Source organism: Lolium perenne, chromosome 3, assembly GCF_019359855.2.
Source record: "Lolium perenne isolate Kyuss_39 chromosome 3, Kyuss_2.0, whole genome shotgun sequence".
NCBI classification, from domain to species: Eukaryota; Viridiplantae; Streptophyta; class Magnoliopsida; order Poales; family Poaceae; genus Lolium; species Lolium perenne.
Window position 1 is genome coordinate 284,920,064 of NC_067246.2, and position 9,786 is coordinate 284,929,849.

The 9,786-nt window shown below is 41.2% G+C and overlaps 1 long non-coding RNA gene across 3 annotated transcripts; it reads left to right on the forward strand.

Moving 5' to 3' along the window:
* The first annotated feature begins 407 nt into the window (after positions 1-407).
* LOC127344244 (uncharacterized) lies at positions 408-4,745 on the forward strand. 3 transcript variants are annotated; one of them, XR_007877867.2, is made up of 5 exons: positions 408-1,350; positions 1,419-1,827; positions 1,948-2,043; positions 2,137-2,213; positions 3,429-4,745. It is a non-coding gene; the product is annotated as an uncharacterized lncRNA (long non-coding RNA). The 3 variants fall into 3 exon arrangements; XR_007877866.2 differs by having other exon boundaries at positions 1,419-1,500; positions 1,668-1,827; positions 2,137-4,745; XR_007877865.2 differs by having other exon boundaries at positions 2,137-4,745.
* Positions 4,746-9,786: the final 5,041 nt, after the last annotated feature.

The window sequence follows — 9,786 nt, forward strand, 5'->3', positions numbered from 1 at the left end:
ATGTTGACTTTTGACAAAGGTTAGGCGCCTTTCATTTTGGGACGGATTGAGCATATCTTTTGAGAGAACATTCGTTGCTTTTTTCATGTACGAGATTGTGCCAGACTTCATTTTGTAATAATTGAACTCAGCTTATGTCTCATTACCATGTACTATTGTTACTATAAATATATGTGTTATTGATTGTCATAAATAGCAATCTATAAATATATATAGATAGATAGATCTTTCTATATCTAAATAGCAATCTTTGACTACGAGAATTCTGTGAAGCCACGAGTCGCCGTAAAATCCTTGACAGATCCATGTGTAACAGAACTGTAAATATGTGAAGCCACGTCGTCCTAAAATGCTTTGACAAATCTGTGAAGCCACATCGCACAAGCCTCCTTTGCGCATTCCTGGTATCTTTGTGAATCCACCGTCCGATCCCTTGTTCTCCCCCGCTCCATCCCGAGTCCCGACCCCTCTCTTGCGCCTCCACCCAGATCCCCATCCCCCTCCCGTACGGAGCAGCTAGGGCTCTGTCTGCCCCCCGCCCCAGCCGCCTCACGTCTTGCCGCGGCAACTAACAACCCGAGCACCGCCAAGTCGCTCGTCGTCCTCCTTCTGGAGCGCCTACAGCCCGATGTCTTCTTGGATCGCCGCTGATGACCTTTCCCATCCGGTCGCAAGAGCGCAAGGGAGGGGCACCTCTGACGCGGACGGGAGAGTAGGGGCTGCGACCTCGTGGCGGCGGCCACGATGGTCATCTTGTTGGGACAGAGAGCACCCCGCCGCATCATGGCGCACAGCCAGCTGCCGGCCTGGATGCAAGGAAGGTCGAATGGTGTTCGAGGTGCCGAGCAGGCCGCGGTATTTGGTGGAGACGCTCGAGATGGAGGTTGGCGAGAGGTGGAGGAGAAGCAAGGGGTGGCACTGGGCCGTTTCTGGGGGGTGCTGCGTGGAAGGTGGAGGCCTGAATGAAGGAGGCGCTGGGGGCGGCGCTCACGAGGAGGAAGCCATGGGATGATCGGCCGGGATGGGAAATCATGTTCTGGTGCTAGCTTTTTTATATCTGAATTCTGCTGGTACCTATTTGTGTATGAGAGATCGAGACAGAGGGCTGCGAGAGATTGAGAGTTTCTTACTTACTTTGCTGCTGGTAAATAAAGCCGAGGATGATTCAGAGCAGTCGAAGCTGAGGGCCATTATCACCCACAAACCCACCATCAAGTGGAATGACATCGGGACAACTTCCACAAGGATGGTCTGATGGGCGTCCATATCCAGAAGTTCAAAAAATCATTCACAATCACATATATCTACGCCCTCAAGGCCCCAAGAGCTTGCAGAATCTGTGGTAGCTTGGTAAGTTTCTTTCTTTTCTCTCTATTGTAAATTATTCTGTACTTTCTGATGGATTTCAATCATTGCAGCAATGGCTGGGTCGAGAGGAGATGCGCAATTCATATGATGAAAACTGCATTTCCAATTCTATGTTTGGAGTTGAGAAAAAAAGTTAGTTAAGATACATAATTTGGCATTGTATATGTACAAGTAAATTTGATTATGAAACGATTTATCATTTCATGTATTTTGATGTTTTTGGCACTTGCATTTATAATGTCGAATTAATTTGTGCACAACAAAGTTATTTTTATCATTGCGATTAATCCAATGCATAGATCGTGGAGTCGGTGCAATGAAAGGAGGGGACGGGCGGCTGGATTTCTGGAGTGTAGCCGAGACAGGTTAAAAGAGGAGCGGGCAGGATGCGTGGTGGTTGTGGAGGATGACGTTGGTATGAGACAGAGCACGTCTCCCTCGTTAGAAGCATGTCTCCCGGTTAGCAGAAAAATCGTCAACATGTCATGAGAAATGATGTATTTAAGGATAGGAAATGAACCATTATATGCGAATTCTACTACTGGTCTAACAGTGTGTTGTGTTCTGAATGTTTTCCAGGCATGCAAATGTAGGACTCGACATGCACTTCTTCAGCATGGGTGAACCATGGAGGCGCGGGAAGCCGGTGTGAACAATCTGCTACAACACATGCGGGTAATTGTTTTGGTCATCTCATTTTCCATTTCTGAATACCAGAGCCGCTACCAAAACACCATGGCCATAACTGCAAGCTTACTTATGTGGCAGCTCGTTCATGGTGAGTGGTGACCCCAAACTTGAGCGACATGAGCATGAACTCTCTCTTGAAGCACTCCATCTCCGAGGTTAGTTCTCATCGAAGTTCAAGCTAAGGAACATTTTCAAGTATCTTATTATTCGACATGTTCGTTGAACATGGCCTTGCCACTATAGCTTAGGCAAATCATTTTATTATTAATCTGTATTCTTTCAATGCCTGTTCTATCTTCATTTATCCTGGGATCATGCCCACTCTTGTGTCCATACTTGTGTTTAGTTTTTAGTATTATTTCAGTAGTTCTCTTTTCAACTGTTTTCCTTTTCATGTGAAAAAAGAGGAATTAGGAGATCATGGAACTATTTATGATAGTCAGAAAAAATAGCCTTTATCTACATATATGTATCTCAAAATTACATATTCTGACATTATGGCTACAAAACTTCATTATAAATTTCTATCATGTTTACTAGGAAGTTCCGGTTATTTTCTTTTAGTTGATTATTTTGGATTGGTAACGTTTTCATATGCTTGTTGGAATGCATCATAGGCAGCATTTGATTTTGTTTTGTACTTTTGTTAGTTGTATGCTTGTAATGTTGTGCGGAAGTGTAGGTCGTGACACGCCTCTAAGGATATGTTGTTGAACATGGGGTCTGGTAGTTGTTGCTTCTGAAAATGCCTTTCTGGATAGTGTATCTGCCTTATTTCGCTTGTTCTCCACACTAACTGATAGAAAAAAGTTGCAAGGCATCATTTATGTGTCTAAGGAAAAAATGCTTCCCTACAATATATCTACAATTTATTAACAATTGAATGTTGCTCCTACTTTTTCTACATATTGTTGTAGCCATTAAAAAATGTGTAGAGTGAATGCTTCGAACCCAACAGGAGGAAAAAAATTTAAGTAAGATTCTGAATCTTTCATCTGGTCGTTGTATTACGGTAGCAGGTACTAGGCGAGATTTTCTCCCAGCTGCTCATCCAGCGTGTTTTATCTTAAGAAAACAAACTCACACAATATAGGGTGCTCCTATTTGTTTTTTTTCTATTGTGTGGTGACATCAAATTAAGAAAGAAATCTCACAAAATTACTGAAAAGTTCGATTGTATTTTTATTCTTGCACAAACTTATTAGTTGATAGTGTATTATTTTCACTGATTTGCTGACTGTTGAGCTAAATTAGTTGATTATTGGACATAAACAAACTTATTAGTTGATAGTGTATTTTCATTCTTGTACAAACTTATTAGTTGTTCAGTACAAAGTTACTCTGGAATATTGACTACTTTAGCTCAACAGGGTTTATGCTATTGCTATTTTAATTTTTGCACACTGGAAATAAGCTACTGTGGTACAGCTGAAAGGGACACTAGAGGGAAGCAATATACATGGAGCCTCTGCCAGGTCGAAATCGTTTTAATATCTAAAACAAACTTGGAAGATTTTGTTGCAATATCTAATTAGTTAACTCTTCTCTCAAAGGCAACGACAAAGTTAAAAATATTTTTCCCACACAGATTCCTTGTTGTGCATTGAGCAATTGAAATGTATATGGGTGTTTAATGATTTCTGCTTAGAGAAGGGCCTTGCCCCCAGCCAGCTGAAGTATTTTCTACTTTTATACGATGATGTGGATCTCATGATTCTCTAATTCCCATGTAAAACCCATTTAGATGTGAAGTTATTTGTCACAGTTTTTTCTATGTTAGCTAGCCCAACTACTCCTTGTTATTTTTATTTTGCAACCAGAATGTGTTCAGGATTTCAACAAGATATGGCACTAGAATCATGAAGATATGTTATAGAGCATTCAATTAGTGTCATGTGTTCATGTATGCATGCATCTTCCTAATACTGGTTTTGTTAAAAATAATAATTAATAATGCTGAAATTGATGAGATATATATAGAGGATCAACTTCAACCGATTGCCCGTATTTTGGACTCATTTTCGGAACCTGGACGTTTCCTTTAGCTTATCATGTGGAGTACATGTGTGCAGAAGATCCAGAAGCTGGACTAAGAAGTGACAAGTGCAAACCATCCAACACTTTCCAATTAAAATGATGTCGTAGTTCAAGTTTAAGCATTTTGACTACTATGATGTCTTCCCTGTAGTTGGATATGGAAGATTATACTATATATTTTTATGAATTTTGAGCACAAATATTACTTTCATGATGATAAATGATAAATTGTTTGCTTAATATATTGATGTATCATGCTGATCTGACTGTTCTTCAAATTGTTGTAAAGTGTTGTTATCCATATTATATTTTGCTTCAACCTGTGTAAGAGCCGCAACAAGAAATGGGTTTCCATATTATATTTTGCTTCAACCTGTGTAAGAGCCGCAACAAGAAATAGGTTTCCATGTTATATTTTGCGTAAGAGCCGCAACAAGAAATAGGTTGTTGTCGGATAGGGTAGAGCATACGAGCCTTCCTTGTCGTGGATGTAAGTAAGTACACCGTATTTTTAATCTCAGCCTGCTCATGGCAAATCTCGGTACATGTGTGTGTAATTTTTTACATATCTATAATTTCGATATAATAGAACAAAATAGGGGAATTTGTGCTAATATATCTTTGCTTGGCAAAGCAGCAGTTAGAGTAAGATTTCAACAAAATTTATCTGTTGAAAAACTACATGTTATTTTCGAATCAAATATAACTGATTTGGAATTGTCTGTATTATTTTTGAATCAAATATAACTAATTTGGATGTGTTTGTTATTCTCTGGAATTGTTTGTTATTCTGTGACAACATCGGCAAACTCTAAGTTTGTTTTTCCGTTGAAACGAAGGTGCATACATGTTTGAATGGTTGATTATTCACACAAATTTCTTCGGATCTGATGTTATGGTTTGAAGCGGACAAGAGATAAAGAAGGAACATGACATCCGTAGCAACGCACGGGCATTCAACTAGTAATGTGATATCTGACTACTCATAGTGAGAGTAACATAGTTAGTAACATCTCAAACCATTTTGGTAACATAAGATGACAATAAATAAATAAGTGAGGTGATAACTAGCTATTTTAACATACCCCAAGAAAAATGAGTCTATAAAATGGCATAATGAATGAAAACATATACTACCTCCATCCCAAAGATTAAGTCTTGTAGTATTATTTTTAGAAAGCCAAACTATGTAAATTTTGATTGAGTTTTTACCAAAAAATCATGAAATACAATCAGTATGATTAGATAGGTAATAAAATATATTTTCCTATGGTATCTACAAAATATCATATTTGTTGTAGATTCTTCTAAAAAAATGATCAAACTTTACTTGGTTTGACTTTTAAAAAAAATAGAGAAAATTCCACAAACCATAAACTCTTGAGGTTGTTGTTGCACAAACTAGTGACTTAATTATTTTTGTTGCACAAACCAGTGAATCTAGAGCAAGCTAACTATTTGAAAGGAGCTATAATGATGTGTTTATATTGGACGAATGAAAGACCACCTTATATGTGACATAGTTATGGCTTTGGCGTGTGAACCTCGCATACAAAAAAATAATCAAAAGCCTACAACAAGCTGGATCAGTTTTCGTGCGAAAATGAGAGTATTGCTCCGTCAAGACAAAGCAGAATGGTTGAGACAAAAAAAAAATTAAAATATTTCTCGATGCCAAAATTAGAAACTTAGAAACTAAAATCTAAATGACTTTGTGTCACTAGTACAAAACCAGCCATCGGAGGCGGGAGGCTAGATATACGGCTCGCCTCTACACCGAGACACCCGTAAATTTACATAGGTCGTGAAGACATTGGAGTCAGCGTTGAAAGTGCATGGAGCACCCATGTGTGGTTTTGGTAATTAATGACAATTTATATGGACTAATATTTGTATTGAGTTATATTTGTAGGAGTTGTCCATAGGCAATGCTTGAACCATATGTTGGCTTCAAGATTGAAATAATAAGAAAATGAAGAAGATCAAGTGTCAAGTATGTCTTGAAGATGAAGATGATGTGAGCCCTCAAGTTTAACTTCAAGACATCAACGATGAAGAATGAATAAATAAAGTGCAAGTTCAAGATGAGCCATCTCGAAGAGATCATTTGCTTCAATCTTGCCATCCATATGGTGATCATGGATATGAGAAGGTGTGCCGAAGAAGAAGCTCTCCCATGATGGATTATGGGGGAGCAATCCACAAGACTTCATCAAGCAAGCACAGTCAAGAAAGGCGTTCCATCTTGTTGACCGTCATCACCGAGCTCAAGTGGAATGCGCAAGTTTAAGATTTCCTCTTAATAGGGATTTTTTCTCACCGGTCTCTGTAGTTGGAGACCGGTTTATAGTTTAGCTACCGTACTATCAAGAGGGATCTCGAGTGAGTAACTCGGTCGTATCATTCGGAGAGAGCTTAAACATTTGCATCCTTGCATCATCTTTCTTGGTTGTTATTTGGATATTATCCATGTGATTTTTTTAGATCTTTTTCTTATTCTCATGACAAGCTCTAGTTCATCGAGAATGGTTTTTGCACGGGCAACTTATTGCATTTCCAAAATTGGAGATTTTACCGGTATGTCTTTCTAGATAGGTCAAACCTTTCATCATCTATTTCTATCCTCCCTTGATGGACTATGATGGTTCCATGTATGATCTTGTAGAGCTTATTACTAGCTTTGAAACGAGCCCAAGATCATCAAAATCGAAATCTGGATGCTCAAGTTATGATCTTTCTTATTTTATTGTTGTTGCCAGTTTTCTCTAGGCCGGAATTTCCGAGCCCGAAAAACGACTAAGGACCTACGAAAATGAGCCCCTGGACCCCCCCCCCCCCGAAAATTTAGCCGGAAATTTCACTTTCTAGGCCGGAATTCCGGTGGGGGCGGAATTTTCGGCCCTCACTTAGGCCGGGAATTCCGGCCTGTTATGCCCCAACGGCTCGATTTTTCTGGGGGGTATAAATACCCACTTCTTTCTCCTTGGGCTGTTGGTTCGCTTACTCTCTCTCTCCTCCATTGTTGACCTTGAGAATCTTGTTCTATCTCTCAACCCCTCCATGATTCTTGCCCCCTTTTGAGGGAAAGAGAGAGGAGATCTACATCCACACTTTGACCAAACCATATAATCTCTTTGTGAGTGAATCTTTGGGATCTAGATCTTGCAGAATTTTGTGTTCTCCTCTTTGTTCTTCCTCTCTTATTCCCCAGTAGCTTTTGTAGCTTTGTTGGAATTTGAGAAAGAAGGACTTGAACATCTTTGTGGTGTTCTTGCCATTGCATTTGGTGCATCGTTTTGAGTTCTCCACGATGATTCGTGGAAGTGAAAGCAAGAAGGTTGTTACTCTTGGGTTCTTGGAACCCTAGACGGATTTGAGGCTTTTGCGGCGATTTCTTGGGAGCCTCCAATTAAGTTTTGGATGTGTGCTCCAAGCTTTGTGTAAGGCCCGGTTTCCGTCTCGAAGGAAATCCCTTAGTGGAACCGTGACCTAGGCCTTTGTGGCGAGGGTCACCGGAGAATAAGGTGAGGCGCCTTCGTGGCGCTCGGTGTGTATTGTGACTACCGCATCTTGGGGTAAGGCCTTTGTGGCGTTGGTGTGCATCGAGCAACCACACCTCAAGGTGAGGCCATTTGTGGCGTTCGGGAGCACTAAGCCATCGCACCACTCCAACGGAGATTAGCACTCGTAAGAGTGTGAACTTCAGGATAAATCACCTTCTCCCGCGTGCCTCGGTTATCTCTATACCCGACCTCTTTACTTATGCACTTTACTTTGTGATAACCATCATGCTTGAAGTTATATATATTGTTATCACATAGTTGCTTTTATTGCTTAGCATAAGTTATTGGTGCACATAGGTGAATCATAGTATATAGGCTTTGGGCTTGACAAAGTAAGCGTTAGTTTTATTCCGTATTTGTTAAGCCCATCTCGTAAAAGTTTGAAACCGCCTATTCACCCCCCCCCCCCCCTCTAGGCGACTGACAAGGGATTAACTTATCAATGCCTACAAGTTGTAAACTAGGGTTTTGCTGGAAGTAGAGGGCAAGTAGATCTCGAAGGTTTCAGCCGAAAAGTACTCGACGAATATGAAAACTAGGGTTGCGTGAAACAATGATTCGATGCTTTATTTGTCCCTCGACTCCCCCTTATATAGGAGGTGGAGCCGAGGGATTCGCGATACACAAGTTTACAGAGTCCGGGAGGGTTGCTGACCCATCCCGCAAGATTACAAGTCTATGTTTCCTAATACAACTCTAGCTTTCCTTAATTCTATCTTGGGCTTCTGAACTTCATATTCTTCGAGTCATGGGCCTTCAGTAAACCCCGGGTACCATCTTCGGCAGGCCCATTGGGGATGCCTATGTCAGTAGCCCCCGAGATTTTGCTTGAATCGAAGAGTCATGGAAAATCTCCAACTTTATATTTTTACCAAGCTCATCAGGTATCTTTAAATACGCAATTCTATATTGTACAGGGATACTGGTAGTTGGGGCTAGTTCATCTGACGGATCAGGTACTAGTTAACTGCTCTAGTGGCAATCCGCAAAAACCTACTTCAAAATCACGTCCCTGGACATGATCTCGGGATACTGGTGTAAACTCCGACATGTGCCGCTTAAGGTCTTACCATTCTGTCGAGTCCCAGTCATATTTTATCGGGTACCTAACGCGTCCGTTAGGATTTTTCTTCGTATCTGTTGATACGGAAAAAAGTAGCAATCCGACGTCAGAGACGGTGCTACGCCGCTCAGAACAGATTCTGGGGTCTTACCTTCGCAAAGTTTTGCGACATTCAGAGATTATTCGCGACTTTCAGCGCTCTGAGAATATATTGTCGAGTGCTTTTTCGGCTGTTGGAATAGCACATTCTATTGAGTCACGGATGACTTATATTGACTTCCCGATGGGAGTATATGTCGAGTTATTTGTTTAACTCGAAATATGCTCACTTATTGTATTATTTCATCGGGCACGCGAACAGCGTTCCCGATGGGAGTAGCCCCCGAGGCTACAGCCAAGGACTTGGACTTGGTTGTAGGCTCCACACTTTATGCCGCTATATTGTCATTCTTTCTCGAGCTTTTCATATCTATCGGGTGCGCGAACAGCGCTCCCGATGGGAGTAGCCCCCGAGGCTATGAACAAATGCTTGCGTTTGATCATAGGCTCCCGCAATTTCTATATTGTCATACTCGAATTTTACTTTTTTCCAAAGTAGCCCCCGACCATTTGGGCAAAAACTTGTATTTGATCAAAGGCTCCCGAAATAATTTTTCCTATCGCCAATCTTTACTGTCGAAATTTTCCCTTTGGTCAATGTGACCTCATTACTGACGATAGCCACGATCGTTACCTCCAGAAAGCGCGACTGCTGCTCTCTCTCTGTCTTGTGGGCCCAAATTTCCTGTCATGTTGACACGTCGTGCAAGTGGGGGACACACGTCCTCCGCTTTTCCTGGCGCACGTACTGTAGCGCCTGTTCTGTTCCATCCCACTAAACATACATTTTTACCCTTCAGTTACGAGTTCATTTTCGACCGTACGATTTCTCCATCCAACGGTGTGTTGCTTCACCAAAACCCTATATAAGTCCTTCTTCTTCCTCCGTTCACACCTTCGCTCACACCGCCTCTCTGCTCCCCTTTGCAAAAACCTCCATTGCGCCCGGTGCTTTCTGAGCTCGCC